The sequence below is a fragment of the Puma concolor genome, chromosome A3 (genome assembly GCF_028749965.1).
Source record: "Puma concolor isolate L17-30 chromosome A3, mPumCon1.1.hap2, whole genome shotgun sequence".
NCBI lineage: Eukaryota > Metazoa > Chordata > Mammalia > Carnivora > Felidae > Puma > Puma concolor.
In genome coordinates this window covers 139,935,800-139,949,277 of record NC_141669.1, presented here as the reverse complement: position 1 = coordinate 139,949,277, position 13,478 = coordinate 139,935,800, and the positions used below count along the sequence as shown (strand labels likewise).

The 13,478-nt window shown below is 65.0% G+C and overlaps 1 long non-coding RNA gene across 2 annotated transcripts; it reads left to right on the top strand.

The window, feature by feature from the left end:
• The first annotated feature begins 10,123 nt into the window (after nucleotides 1-10,123).
• Nucleotides 10,124-13,415, top strand: LOC147582868 (uncharacterized). Of its 2 annotated transcripts, none has more exons than XR_015249588.1 (3): nucleotides 10,124-10,372; nucleotides 12,770-12,858; nucleotides 13,015-13,415. It is a non-coding gene; the product is annotated as an uncharacterized LOC147582868 (long non-coding RNA). The 2 variants fall into 2 exon arrangements; XR_015249587.1 differs by lacking the exon at nucleotides 10,124-10,372 and adding an exon at nucleotides 10,625-10,780 and having other exon boundaries at nucleotides 13,015-13,414.
• Nucleotides 13,416-13,478: the final 63 nt, after the last annotated feature.

Below are 13,478 nucleotides of genomic sequence, written 5' to 3'. Positions count from 1 at the left end.
CGCAGCCCCTTACCCCCACCGCCTGCTCTCTGGAACTCTGACCCTGGGGCCAGAAGGAGGCGCAAAGAGACTGAGCCCAGAGGACTCCAGAGAAAACAGACAAAGCTAGTGCCAGGCCTTCACCATGACTCGCAAACGCATCACCGAGTCTGCGTTTACGTGCGCGATGCGTCCCGCCAGAAGGTAAGCTTGTCCTGGGCAGGGACTGCGCCCCAGGCCTGGGCTGCAGGGCCCCGAGTTCCGGTGAATGTACCATCTGCCAGAAAGGCAGGCCGTGGCTGGAGCCGGGTAGTGGTTTTGTCCGAACCCCTCCCTGGCCCTTCTGCCTCTCCTTCCGCTAGGGCACGAGAGACCGAGGCTGCAGCTAAGACACTTTGTGCATTTTACGAACAAAACAATTAAATAGATTTTAAAACATCTGCTGACGGAATTGTCCCATACGGGGAAGTACACTCAGCATTTTTGAAGCAGCAGCTGACACTGGATGTGGGGAATCACTGCGGAAAACACCAACGGCCCTGTTAAAATCGATAGAAAATTAGACGCTATGAACATGCACTAGGTGTCCAATTAGTTATAATTGGAGCAAACCACCGTGTAGATGAAGGCGCGGTGTGTTCGCCAAGACGCGTGGCTGGCGTCGCCCCGAGAGGTCCCGGTGGGGCAGCGACACCACCAACGCAAGAGCCGGAGGCCTGTGGTGCTGCTGGCACTGCCCCCAAGTGCCCCCCGGGGCCCAAGCGGCAGCTGGCACCTCTTCCGGGAAGCTCTCCGGCATTTGGTGAGGGCCCTGGACTCAGCAAGGACTCAGTGAGCAGCTGAGCTCCCCGGACAACCTGGGCCGCACCGGGCTGCCCCTGTACCCTAAGCTGTCCCAAAGTCTGACCCACCCGTCGGGGGCTCTCGGCGGGCTTCCTCGGCCTCTCTGAGCCTCAGTTTCCCCATGTGAGAGGGCCGGCCACGCCCTGCCCATAGCCGATGTCAACCCAAGCCCCGTCACGGCGGTCACCGCCGTCCCAGCTCAGTGAAAGGCCCTGGCCATTGTCCCTCAAGGGCAGCGAGCAGCGTCTCTCCCACGCCGCCCCACAGCCCCTGGCCCAGGACCCCAGGGCGCAGCGTTCACTTTGGGCAGAAACCACACAGACTCCTCCAGAAGGAGGTGTCAGTGGCCCGGCACACTGAGCACTGCAGCCCGAGTCCCGGGGAACAGGTGGCACCAGCTTCTGCTCAAGGGCAACCAACAGCGCAGACAGACCTGCAGCTAAAGACACGGCGCTTGGAGGTCACAGAGCAGAGGTGACGCGAAACCCCCCCAGCCCCGCGAGCACATACCCACCCGGGGGCGGCCCCCCAGCCCCCCAAACACATGCCCACCCGGGGGCAGGCAGCCTGTGGCCGCGACAACACCTTACACAGCTAACAGATCCCTTCCGTCCACCAGGAGGTACCAACAACTCACATCCGGATGCGTCTGGTGTTTTTTACTACGAAGCTTTTAAAATTTAAACGTAAGTAACCTAATATATCTCCAGCAGCAACATTACCTATCAGCACTCAGATTCACCACTAAATTAATTTTTAATTCCAAATTTCGGTTAATCATTAAAATAAACAGCAAAGAACGACAGTTGGCCCCAGGAACGTGAGCAGCCCGGCCAGGGCTGTGCCGAAGGAGCCTTCCTGGGGATTCTGTTCAGGCTGCCGGGTCCTTACAAAGGAGGCTCGGGGGAGACCCGAGCAAAAGCAAAAGCAAAAAAAGTGAAAAGGCAAAAGCAAACCCCGCCCCCAGACATTTCTCATTCTCGCGACGCTGACCCAGCCAGGTGCCACACAAGACCCGCTCGGCCCAGTCCTGTAACTTTTCTGTCTATTCAAAAAAATATGTATTCTTTCTCAATACTGATAAAAGTTTAATACGGAGTTGCCCGGGTTTTTAATAAACTTGTCAACAAAAGAGCAGGGCAAATTGATGGGGCCCCTCCTAGAGATAAATTTCACCTCAAACAGACCCAAAGAGCATGGGGACAGGCCGAGGGGGAGGCACGATTGTTTTGCTGTTCTTTGCAAAAAGCGGTAAGATGGATTTTTGTGTCTTATTAGCTCACAGATAGGGCCGGGGTAGAAGCAGGTATAATTTTCAGGAAAGAAAGCCGCTTGGCTGAGAACCAGATCCGAGAGCCCTGAGGTCAGGGGACAGTGGCAGCTCGGGAGCAAATTAGCAGCCAATGTGCTCGGAGACAAGAAGAAGCCACCAGGCTCCGTGGTCCCTCTCTGGAGTCCCCGCCACACCCCCTCCACCTGCAGAAACGGATCCCGGCAGCCGCCAGAGCCCGGAGCGCAGGGACGCGTGCTTCACCGGGTCAGGGGGGATCAGCAGTCTACCGTGGGAGGCCTGAGCTGCGCCAACACAGACCGCGCACGTCCAACCCTAAATTCTGCCTGCTTGGCGAGGTCTTCCAACGGCGGAGACGCGTGAAGTGTAGCTACCCGTCTCCAGGCAGGGAGTGGCACCCCGTGCTTTGTGGGGTATAAGCAGGCCCTTTTATTCCCTCACTCAAGGTCACCTGCTCCACTGGCTGCAGAGCGGTTTGAAATTCCACCATTAGAGATTCACTTCTTGGGCCAAAGGTGGAAGGAAAGCAGGTCCCCCTGGGAAGCTGCTGGCCTACCAGCTATGGGGCCTTGGGGCAAGCTGCTGTGTGCAGCACAGGAGGCCACGGCCAGGGACAGACGAGGAGGTATAGAGGGGACTCTGGCGACAGCGTCCACGCTGCGGGACAGAGCCCGTGGGAGCCGGGCCAGGTGGCTCCCCGCCCTACCACACATAGCCCCCAGGCCGGAGTTGGGGTCCTGGCCCTCTTCACCCCTCGGTGCCCTTGGAAGTGGACGACAGGAAGTCTCCAGGTCCTGCCTGGACTTGGGGCCCACGAAGGGGAGAGGTGAGGAGGGCACAGGGCTCGGAGCCCCCCCACCCCACCCCAGCCTGTCACTGCAGCCGGCACTGGGGTGGTGGGCAGGGTGCAGGGAGGCCGCCTGGGGCCTCCCCTGGCCCGGAGTCATCTGAGTTCAGCCTCTCCAACAGGACAGCTGAGAACGTGGACTATTTATACCGGCCAAGGCGGGCAGGCGGCCGCACAGACACATAGCCCAGTAGCCATATGTGGGCATGACCGACGGCAGACAGGCCTGCCAGGGGGACAAGGACCCAAAACAGTGTGTCTGTCTGTCCTGGGCGTCCTTCAACCTCCAGATGTCCCCCACTGAGCGCCCCCCCCCTCCGTATCACCCCCAAGCCGTGACAGGTTCCCGACAGCTGCCTTCCCCCACCCCCACCACTCAACTGTTAAAAATACTCTGGTCACTGAGCCTCCCGTCCTGCGGCTGTCCTCTGTGCCCCAAGCTAGCCATCTGAACCCGTGGGGGTGACTCCAGACTCTCAACCACCAGGTCCTTCGGGGCTCCGCTCCCCAGGATGGGGAACAGCCAGAGACCTAGCCACCCGGCTCTCGTGCAGTGGAAACTTCCTTCCTTCGTTCTCTCCCTGGGCTGGGCACCAGGGGCCTGGGAGGGGCCTCGGTGCCCAGTGTCCCTGGCCCCGTCCCACGCACCCGGTCTCACCCCCAGCCCAGCACGAGAAGCAGACCTGGGCCTCTGGAAACCTCGGTGGGTGGCACCGATGGCCAGTGCCCTGCCACGTTTCAGGGCCGGTCGCCCTGAGTCTCTACCTCAGGAGCAGCTGCCGGGCTGCCAGAGCCGGCCCTCTTGTCCCTGCCCTTGAGACGCGCAGCCCTGCATGCCGCCTGCACAGCTCTGCAGCAGCCTGCACTGCTCGGGCCACCGCGCCGGTGGCCCCTCCCCGCTGGGCGGGCTGGGCCTTCCCGGGGTCAGAGCCAGCCTGCGACTGGGAGCGCTGAAGGCAGTCCCCACCGGGGAGCCAGGAAGGCACCCAGGAGCAGCCCCAAGCCGGGGCCAGCCAGGTCCAGGGCCTTGTGGGGCCGGGTGAGAGAATCCCCAAGCAGGATGCGGGCGGGAGACGGCAGGAGCTCCCGGGGGGCCACCGGCGCTATGCTGGGGGCCCCTCCTCTTGCCCAAAGTCACGCCAGCCTCTTCCCCTCTGAGGCTGGCTGCTGGCGGGCCAAGGGCAGTAGGGCCAGGCCAGGGTCCCCCAGAAAGCCACGCGCTCTCATCCCCGGGGCCCCTCTCCAGCAGCTCGGTCCCCAGGCCTGGCCACCCTGAGGAGCAGGGGGCGTCAAAGGCAGGGAGCCGAGCGGCAGCGAGCGGAGGCCCTCTGCAGTGGGACGTGCGGCCGGCGAGCGAGGCTGAGTCAGCACAAAGCTGCTCTCACGGAGGCTACCCTTTATGCTAAGGTGGCACAATTAATGCGATCGCGCCGGCCCCGCCCCCGCCCGCCGGCCCCGCCCACTTCCGCACCCGCCCCGTCCACTTTCGGCCCCACAAGGCCTCCGGCCTCCAGGCTCCAACGCCCCGCGCTCTGCGCTGGCCCTGAAGAGCCCTCGGGCCCTCCCGGTTCTCACTCAGGCCGTGGGGGGACAGGGATTTGCAGTTCCAGCAATGTCCACTTTGATTGACTAGGGCTGCGGCAGCTCGACCATCCTCCTGCAGGGCAGTCCGATCATTTGTTCTTTAGCGCAGCGTTTTTCGCGTGAGATGGACCGTTTTCAACGAGATTCCTAAGCCCTGTTCACAAATGCCTTCACCAGCCCTCCCCCCTTGAAAACCTCACGCAGGGAAGGGCTTTCCCGCCCGTGACGAGTGCACCACCACCACACCAGAGCCACAAGCACCCCTCCTTGGAAGCAGGTGCCACAGTCCACGTGGCCACCTGGCTACAGACAATTTGTGGTCGGCACGAGCGCGGGCACGCGGTGCGACGGGGCTGCCCCAGCCTCCCGACCCCCTCGCACGGCTTAGGTCCATTTGGAGCGTAGCTGGGTTTGGTGAGCCGTGCCCTGGAAGAACGGAACCAATGACACCCTGACATGAGGGCCACGATTCTCGGAGCTGCCGTTTCTACCTCAGAATCTGGGGCCTGCCACCGGCCCGCAATCCACCCAAGTGTCCCGGAAACCCAGGAGCCCCCCCACTCCTCACTCTGAGAGCTCAGAGAAAGGGGCACCGGCCCCCCCCCTCCCGACCTGGGTTTCTCCCCACGACCTCACAAAGCCCACGTCCCCAAGGTGGCAGGCAAGCCCTAAGAGGTGGAGCTCTGACCCCACCCAGGAACGCCCCAGGCCCTCTCCCCCTGCCAGGGCCCCAGGGCCCCCGCGGCAGCCCATCTCTGGTGGCAGGCCATCCCGGAAAAGAGCTCTGGGCGGAGGACACACCCTGTCCTGCCGCTATCTCCTTCCCCCACAGAAAGGCCCAAAGACCCAACTCAGAAGCCACGCTTGCTCTGGGCTCCCTCCCTGGCTCCTTCCCCGGGAAGCCAAGAACTAGGGCTTCCCGAACAGAAAATTCCAGCCACCCCCAAGACTCCCATCGGGAGGCGTCCAAGTGGTGCCCGTTCTTAATTTGGCCAATCAAGAGACGGGTGGCAATTTACAGCTCTCTCCCTGCGAACTCTCTGGCTTTACTGCTCAGTCAAACCCGATTCCAAAACACTAACGCTTTTATTTAAACACCACATCCTGCAATAAAGCCCTAATGTGCAGCGGGATGCATCGAGGGGAAGAGCCGTGTGTCTGCGGCCAGCCCCGGTGGCCATGCGCCCTGCTACTTCCCTCCCTGTGGCCGGAGCCGGAGGCATAGGGCAGAGATGACCTTCCTGGGGACGCTGGGCACTGACCCCTCTGGGCCCCGTGGCCGGAAGGAAGGCAGTTCCCAAGGACAAGCCTGCCTCCCGGACACGCATGCCGTCGGAGTGGCCCTCGACTACGGTGTCCCCCCCGCCGCCGCCGCCCCCCCCCCGCCCCCCGCCGGCCCGGCAGCTGGGAGCCACGTGCGAGCTTGGAGCCGCCCATGTCTGCCCGTCCCCCGGCTCCTTGGTGGGACCTTAGTGTCTCAGGGAACCTAGCTGCCCCCAGACCCAATGCTCCCGGCAGCTGGAGGAGGCGGCCTGCTGGCCTGCCCCTCCCTGTCCCACCCCCATGCAAGAGCCGTGTTCCTGCCAAAGGTCAGCATGTGGGAGGGGCTGGGGCACCTGCCGTGGGCCCCAGGCAGCAATGCCAAGGACGCCCAGAAAAGCAGAGATGACACACACATTGGAAAAATAGCCCTGAGCCTGAGGAGGACGTGCCCTGGGCAGACACGCCGGCCTCACCCCACTCTGAGGGCCAGAGACTGGCAGAGACGCCTGGCCCCTGCCAGCCACCCCACCCCCAACCCCCGCCGCCCCAGGGCCCTCTGCCCTCAACCTCCCCGGAGGAGGACCAGCGCCCTGGAGACCACCTCTACAGAGGCTCTGCTCTCCTCTCCTGGGCCCTTACCACCCCGCCCCGGGCTCTTCCCCTGGCAGGGGCTGGGGTCACGCGCGGACATGGAGAACAGCTCAGGCTGGTGTAGCGGCCTGGGGCAGGACCAGCTGGGGAGAGGGGCTCAGGGCCGGCCACGCTCCGCCCCTGCGGTCTCTGTCTTCACCACCACGGGCTCCCGAGGGGCCCTCGGGGTCCAGGGCTTGGGTGTTTTCAGGCGGGAGCGGGGCCTGGCACCATGGGCCTTCTGACCCTGCTCGCTGGTCCCCGGGGGACTGTGCTGCGGGGTCCCCGCCTCACAGTACGGCCCCTGGGAGCCAAGGAGGGTCCCCACGTGGCCACAAGAGCCCCTTCTCTCCTCCCTTTCCTTGCCCCGCGTGACTCCCTGACCCTGAGGGGACTCCCTGCGCTTCTGGTGCCCGTGAATAGCTTTCTGCCCCTACCTCACAAACAGCCCTTTCTACTGGCACGTGACCCCTTTCAGGGTGCCCAGAAGCGATGGCCCGGAGCCCCAGGCACCCTGCGTTCCCAAGCCAAGGCCCCCACCCCCAGCCCTCCAGCCCCCGCGCCGGACCCCACTCCTGCCACAAGGCCCCCTTGCCTCTGCCGCAGTCAGCACGTTGAATATTTAATGTCTGATGAACGCTTCCACCTGCTGACACAGGCAAAGTGACAGAACAATGCCGGCAGGGGACAGGGCCGTCCACTGACGCCCAGGCGGCCTGCCACGGAGGCCTCGCCCCGGCCACAGCTGCCTGCCCGGCTGTCTGTGTGTCCGTCTGTCCCCCGGGCGGCCCCGCGGGTGAGAGGTCCCCGCCTGAAATACATACTTCTTTACATTCCATAGCTTAGGTCCATATGGGCATATAAAGAAGTATGTTTCCCAAGCAGGTAATTCAAGGAGTACAGTCACGTGGGCTCCGGGAAGGGGAGGCCCCACGGAGGCCACGGGGCGTCTGCCTGGAGCCTCGCCTGTGCCCGAGGCCCCACGCCCTCCAGCTCTGCCCTGCCCCCTGCCCTCAGGGCTCCCCCTCTGTCTGGGGCTCCCGGGAACGTGCACACACATGGTCAGGAAGGGCAGAGGCAGAAACCCGCTCGAAGTCTCGAGAAAGCCTCCCTCGCCCCACAGTTATCTGGTTTTGCGTCAATGGAACAAGAAAAGCAAGGACCCAGGCTGTCACCTCCCACCCTCACCCCGGAGAAGGGATGCGCCATTTCCTCTCAGCACCCCCCCCCCCCCCTCCATCTGGGCACCTTGTCCCGGCCAAGTGCACGGGGAGGCCGGAGCGAAGACACCGCAGCTCAGAAGGAGCCCACCAGGGGCGATCAGGGAACCGGGTGGCCAGAGTCCACGGGGCGCCGGCATCACTGGCCTCGAGCCCAGAGGAAGGCAGCAGGAGCCCCCGAGAAGTGGACAGGCCTTACCTGGGCAGCTGGCGGGCAGCTCGCTGGGCTGGTCCCTGGTGGTTCTGCCTCCCAGGAACCAGAGCCCTCAAGGGCAGGGCTCGGTCGGTGCCTCTGTCTTTGAAGACATGTGTGACAAGGGCGGCTGCCGGGAGACGCTGGGAGGCGGCCCTCGCCTCAGCCAGCCCTTGTGCCGGGGGGGTGGGGGTGGGGGGTGCCGGCCCAGTGGGGGGCAGAGCCGACTCCTGCTCCCCTCTGTGGCTCCTGTGTCCCTTCCTCGCCTCTGTCTCCCTCTCCCCTCCTGGCACGTCACACCCTCTGCCACGGCCCCCAAGAAGAGGCTGGCCCCAGCGAGCAGCTCACACGGGTGCCGGGGCCACCGAGCACTGCCACCAGTTTTGGCGATGTGGCCCAGGGGCGCCTGGCTCCTGTGGCCCGTGCCCGGCCTCCACCGGGCCTGATCAATACCAATTTACTGTCAAACGCAGGGGCCGCCTTCCCGTTAATGAATTTCCCGGTGCTCACCAGCTTCTAATGAACCCGTTAAAGAGGGTTTAAGTAAACTTAGCAAGTGGCGAGCTAAGCACTTTGGAACACTTAATTGTATCGATATTGTTGTCACTGCATCTCAGAATGTCCCTGTGATAGAAGCAGCCCCTCGTCCCCATCGCCTGCCTTCTACGGCCGCCCCGAAGCCAGGAGTCAGAACCGCAGAGTCTGACAGAGAGCAGTGTGACCTCTGGGTCAGGTCCCCACCACAGGAAGGGGCACTAACCCCCCCCCCCCGCCAGCCTGCGCCCAGGGGCGTCAGGCGTCCATGAGGGGGGGTCTTGCCATCGCCAGGGTGAGTGAGGCCCGCGGATGGGGCAGTGGCACGCTGAGGCTGTCAGGTGCCTGCAGGGGGAGAGAGCCGGGGGCAGGCAGGCTCACTGGGGGCAGGAGCCGGGCTGGGCACAGACAGAGGAGCTGGGCCCAGGGTCCTGGTGTGGCCGGACGAGGCCCCGGGCCTGAATACACTTCAATTCTATCAGCGAGACAAGGCCTGGGGCGCCCCCACGCGCCCCTGCCCACCGGGCAGCCCACCTGTCCTGTGCAGACGGGCCCAGAGAGGGTCGTCCGGACGCTGCCGTCCCCAGGGCCGGGCTGTGTCTCAGCAGAGCCTGCAGCATGCAGAGGCAAGTAAGCAATTTCTCCAGTCCCTGGGCTGTGGTGGCTGCACTGGGGACAGCCAGGCTGGAGTTTTCCGTGGGGCTGTGTGATCTGGGCTCCAAGAGGCCCCCCCACCGACAGGAGAGAGCCACCCTACAGAAAGACACCGAGAAGCGACGTCCCGTCGTCCCATCTTCGTGTTGCTGCTCTCGTCTATCACCTTCACGCAGCCCGCATGAGAAGGGCGGCCGGGGCACCCCCACTCCCCCCTGCGTCCCAGAATGTGCCCTCGAGACCCTCACACGAGAAATTTCCCTGCCAGCCTCTGACAGGTGAGGCCTCAGAGGCACTGCTCAGGCCGGGGACCCTCCCTCACCGCCCTCCCCACGCCAGGCCTTCACACAGGCTGCATCTGGGACACAGAGGAAAGTGGGGGGCTCCAAAGGGCAGGAGGGTTAGACTAGGTCCGGCCAGAGTCCCGCGAGCTTCCGCCCTGCTCCAACACGAACCCCGGCCACTTTTCAAACAGTTTCCCATCCTGTGAGGACAGTGAGCAGTAGCCACCTCCAAGGGACCCCACGGTGGGGGGAGCAGCGGGCTGGCACCCTGCCCGGCTTCGCCTAGCACTCCTCAGCCGCGATTCCACCCCCCCCCCCGCCCCGCCCCCAGCCGCGTGGAGGTCATGATCCCTCGCAGAGACCCCTGGCTGCTCCCCACCCCCGCCCCATCCCCCATCCAGCCCCCAGTCTCTGCCACATATGCTCCCCGCGGGGCGCACCTAGCATAGGACCCCTCCACCCCCCCCCCACCATGGGGGCCGTGACAACTACAGAAGTCTAGTGTCCCAGCCTGGGGCGGCCACACCGACGGCCTGGGACCCCCTGCCCCGGCATCTCCACCGTTAACGCTGCAAGTTCCAAGGTAAGTTTAACCACACTCCCAGCGCCAAGCTTTGTGCCTCGGGGCAGGTTCGTCGCGCCCTCCCCACCCCCACCCCCCGCCTCCCCCCTGGCCCCCCCCCCCGGCCCCCCCCACCCCGGCACCAGGACCCCCGTCCACCCCGGGCATCTGGAGGCAGCTGCTTCCTTGCAAAATGCCCGCATGTCAAAGTTCGTGCATCCCGGTTGGACGCGCCCTCCCGGCCTGCTGGCTGCTGGCTCTGCAGTTTTCCAAATGCGGACGGAGCCGCGAGCCAGGAGAAAACTCCAAAGCGCCCCCGCTGGAACCACGCGGCCCGCCGCCCCGGCTCCCACCCACCGGCAGGCACACCCCCACCGCGGCGGCCGGCAAGTTTGTGGGGCCGTCCGGGCCGGCTGAGCAGGACTCACCGCGGAGCCCCTCCGGCCGGGCTGGCGGCAGCGGCAGCGGGCGCAGGGTCGCGGCTCCCGGTACGATGCGCCCGCGTGGCTCCCAGGGAGATGCTGCAGCCGTGGCGGCACCATCCACCTTCTCCCGGAGCCAATCGCGAATGCAGGGGTGGGGGAGGCCAGAGCTCCCGATGCGTCCGCACTTGGGGGGCGGGGGGGGGGGCAGGCACAGGGAAAGAAGACACCACGCACCCCCCTCCGCACCGGCCCTTCCCCCAGCCCTCCCGCAGCCGCGCAGACTTAGCTGGAAGGGAGATCTTGAGAGGAGAGAGGGAGAGAGAGAGGGAGGGAGGGAGGGACCGGAGGCGCAGGACTGGCGGGCGATGCAGAGTTACGGAGGAGCCACCTCGAGCCCCTGCACCTTGAGCCCTCCCCGCGCTGGGCTGTGTCTGCAGACGCTCCCGCACCCTCAGCCGGGGTCAGCGCCAGGTAGAGGTCAGGGCGGAACAAAAGGGGACGGTCCCGTGGGTGTGCAGGCTCACACATGCACACGGCCCTCCGCCGAGCCTCCCGCAGGCGGGGGAGGGGAGGGGATGGGAGGAGAGGGCTGACCCGAGGGGCCGGAGCGGGCATGGGGGCCCCCCTCGGGTCAGGAGCCCGCCTCACCTTTGCAGTCCTTATATACCCGGCCAAGCATCCCAAACACGCGGCCCCGGCCAAGTGGCCCCCTCGGGCTGTGCTCCCTGACCATATTTAGTCAAGCAGGGGAAAAAATAGCCTGTCAGCTGGGCCTCGGCTGGCCGGCCACCGGGAACAGGGTGGGAGCACCAGCGCCATTGACGGCCGGTCCTGGGCCCCGAGCTGCCGTCCTCGGCCCCCTCCGGCCCCTCCCCACGGGCCTCCCACCGGCTGTCCCTGCCCTGCCGTCCCCCCCTGCTATTTTTAGCCCAGCCCAGGACAGAGGGGCCCTCTTGCAGCAGGAGCAGTGGCCTCCCGGGCCACACAGCCCGTTCCGGGGGTGCCCGGGGGAGACCCAGGCGGGGAGGCCGGCCGCCTCCACCCCGCTCTTGGCCTCTGGGGACGGGGCCCCACCCAGGCCACCCAGGGTCTCACTTGGTGCCCTTCTGGCCAGAATTGGGGGCCAGGTCAGGTGATGACAGAGCCACCGGGGTTTCCGGAGGCTCCCAAGCCAGCTCTGAGTAATGAGGACCACAGGTCACCTTGGACAGAAAGCCAGGCCACCCAGCTCACCACCGGGTACCCCAGGCCCGCAACCGGGGGGCACGCGCTAGTGGGAGATCCTCGTGCACACTCTGGCTATGCTCAGAGCACCCCCATCCTGGGTCCGTGCCACAATGATGTAATGGGCATGTGCTGGGCACGGCCTGCAGGGGCCTGTCCCCACGGGGCCCGGACGCGGAGGCCAACTGTCCCCCACAGCCGTGTGAGCCGCGTGGGCCTCCTTGTCTCCCCAGGGCCCCCAGGACGCAGGACGGACCCACTTCCCTGAAGGTGGGGGGCAGGGCCCACACAGGGTGCAGAGGGCTGCTAGCTTCACTGTCTGTGGAGTCCTGGCCACTAGAGTGCAGGCAGCAAGATGTTCTATTGTCCCAGAAAAGCCATGTCACAGACCTCCCTGCCTCCTGTGCCTTGAAGGCCTGGCCCAGCTGCGGGCGTGGGGAAGGGGTGTCCACACTTCTCGGGGCAGACTCCCATAGGCCCAGAGCTGCAGGGTCCCAGCCTGGGGGCAGGGGTGCCACGGGGAGGGTCTGCGAGGACCCCCACATAGGGACAGGGGCGGGCAGGGAGGGACATGCTGGCAAGCAGTGGCCACGCAGGCCCAGGAGATTGGGCAACGGCATGGGGTGGGGGGGTGTCAGGCAGCGGCGGGGGGGGGGGGGTGCGGCGCTCCCAGAAGCTCTGAGCGTCTGGGAGCCCCCACGTGGAGACGTCAGCGGGGGGCAGTCAGGCCCTGCTCACAGGCCTGCAACCCCAGTTGAGGGGGCCTGGGTTTGTGCACCCAGGGGAGGTGGGGACCCTGAGAGGTTTCAAGCTTTGGTCGAAGTGCTTTTCTGAAACCAGCCGTTTGGCCCCCCAACAGTGAGGGGGTGTCTGCAGTGCCCCTGCACATGCCCCTGTCCCCTTGGTGGGCAGGGGTGGGGACAGGAGGGCGTCATAGAGCTTGGCCAAGGAGGTCAAGGCAGCCAGGGCCCTAGGTGGGCGAGGGAGGGTGGCGAAAATGACAGCAAAGACAGTCCAAGGCGATGGGGGCGGGGGAGAGTGCATGGAAGAGACCCCACCATAAACCACCCAGATAGTCACCCTCCCGATGGCAGCCCGGCACGCACAGACAAGGGCTGTCTCCCCCTGGAAGAAAGGCTGGTTGGGTGGCCGGTGCCCAGGGGTCCCCAAGGTCTCAAGGACAAAGCCAGATGACAGGGCACTCTATTCATTTATCCACAACACCGGCATTTCCAGGTATTCCGGAAACTTCTGCGTGGATTATGTGCGGATCTTCAAAGCATCACTAAGAGGCGGGCCTCCTGTCATCCCCACTTGGCGAGAAGGTAGGAGCAGGTCAGAGGGAGCAGACTCGCCCGAGGTCCCAGGGCGGGGGCGGTGCTGGGCAGTGGCCCCCCGCTGTCCTCCAGAGCCCCTTGCCCGGAGGGTCAAGACTGACCCGGTGCCCTCTGCGTCGGATGCTGATGGAACCCCCACCCCAGGGAGACCGCCACATGTTGGAGACACGTGGAAGGTGGCAGGTGTTGCCTCTTGGTGGGTGCGGATGAACCCAGCAGCGGCCAGCAAGCCCCACAGTCCGCCTCCCTCCTTTGTTCATCAACAAGAGCCCAGGGGCCTGCCTGGCACCCGCCGGGGCCACGGGGGCCAGGCCACGCACCATCTAGGGGAACGTTCCAGCACAGGCAGGTGCACTGCCCTCACCAAACGGGGCTACCTGGCGCTTGTGGCTGCTGAGGTCTCGAAACGGGGCTCGTGCAACCGACCCCAACCTTGGATTTGATTTGATTTAATTAATTTTGGTTTCAGTAGCCACATCCGAACAGCTATGCTGGGCACGGACGGCAGGGGTGTGGAGTCAAATAAGCCTGTTCACGATGCTGCGTGCTGAGGGGCTCTGGGAGGGAGGGTTTGGGGGAGGGATGGGTGGGGCCTGGGTGGCCATGTA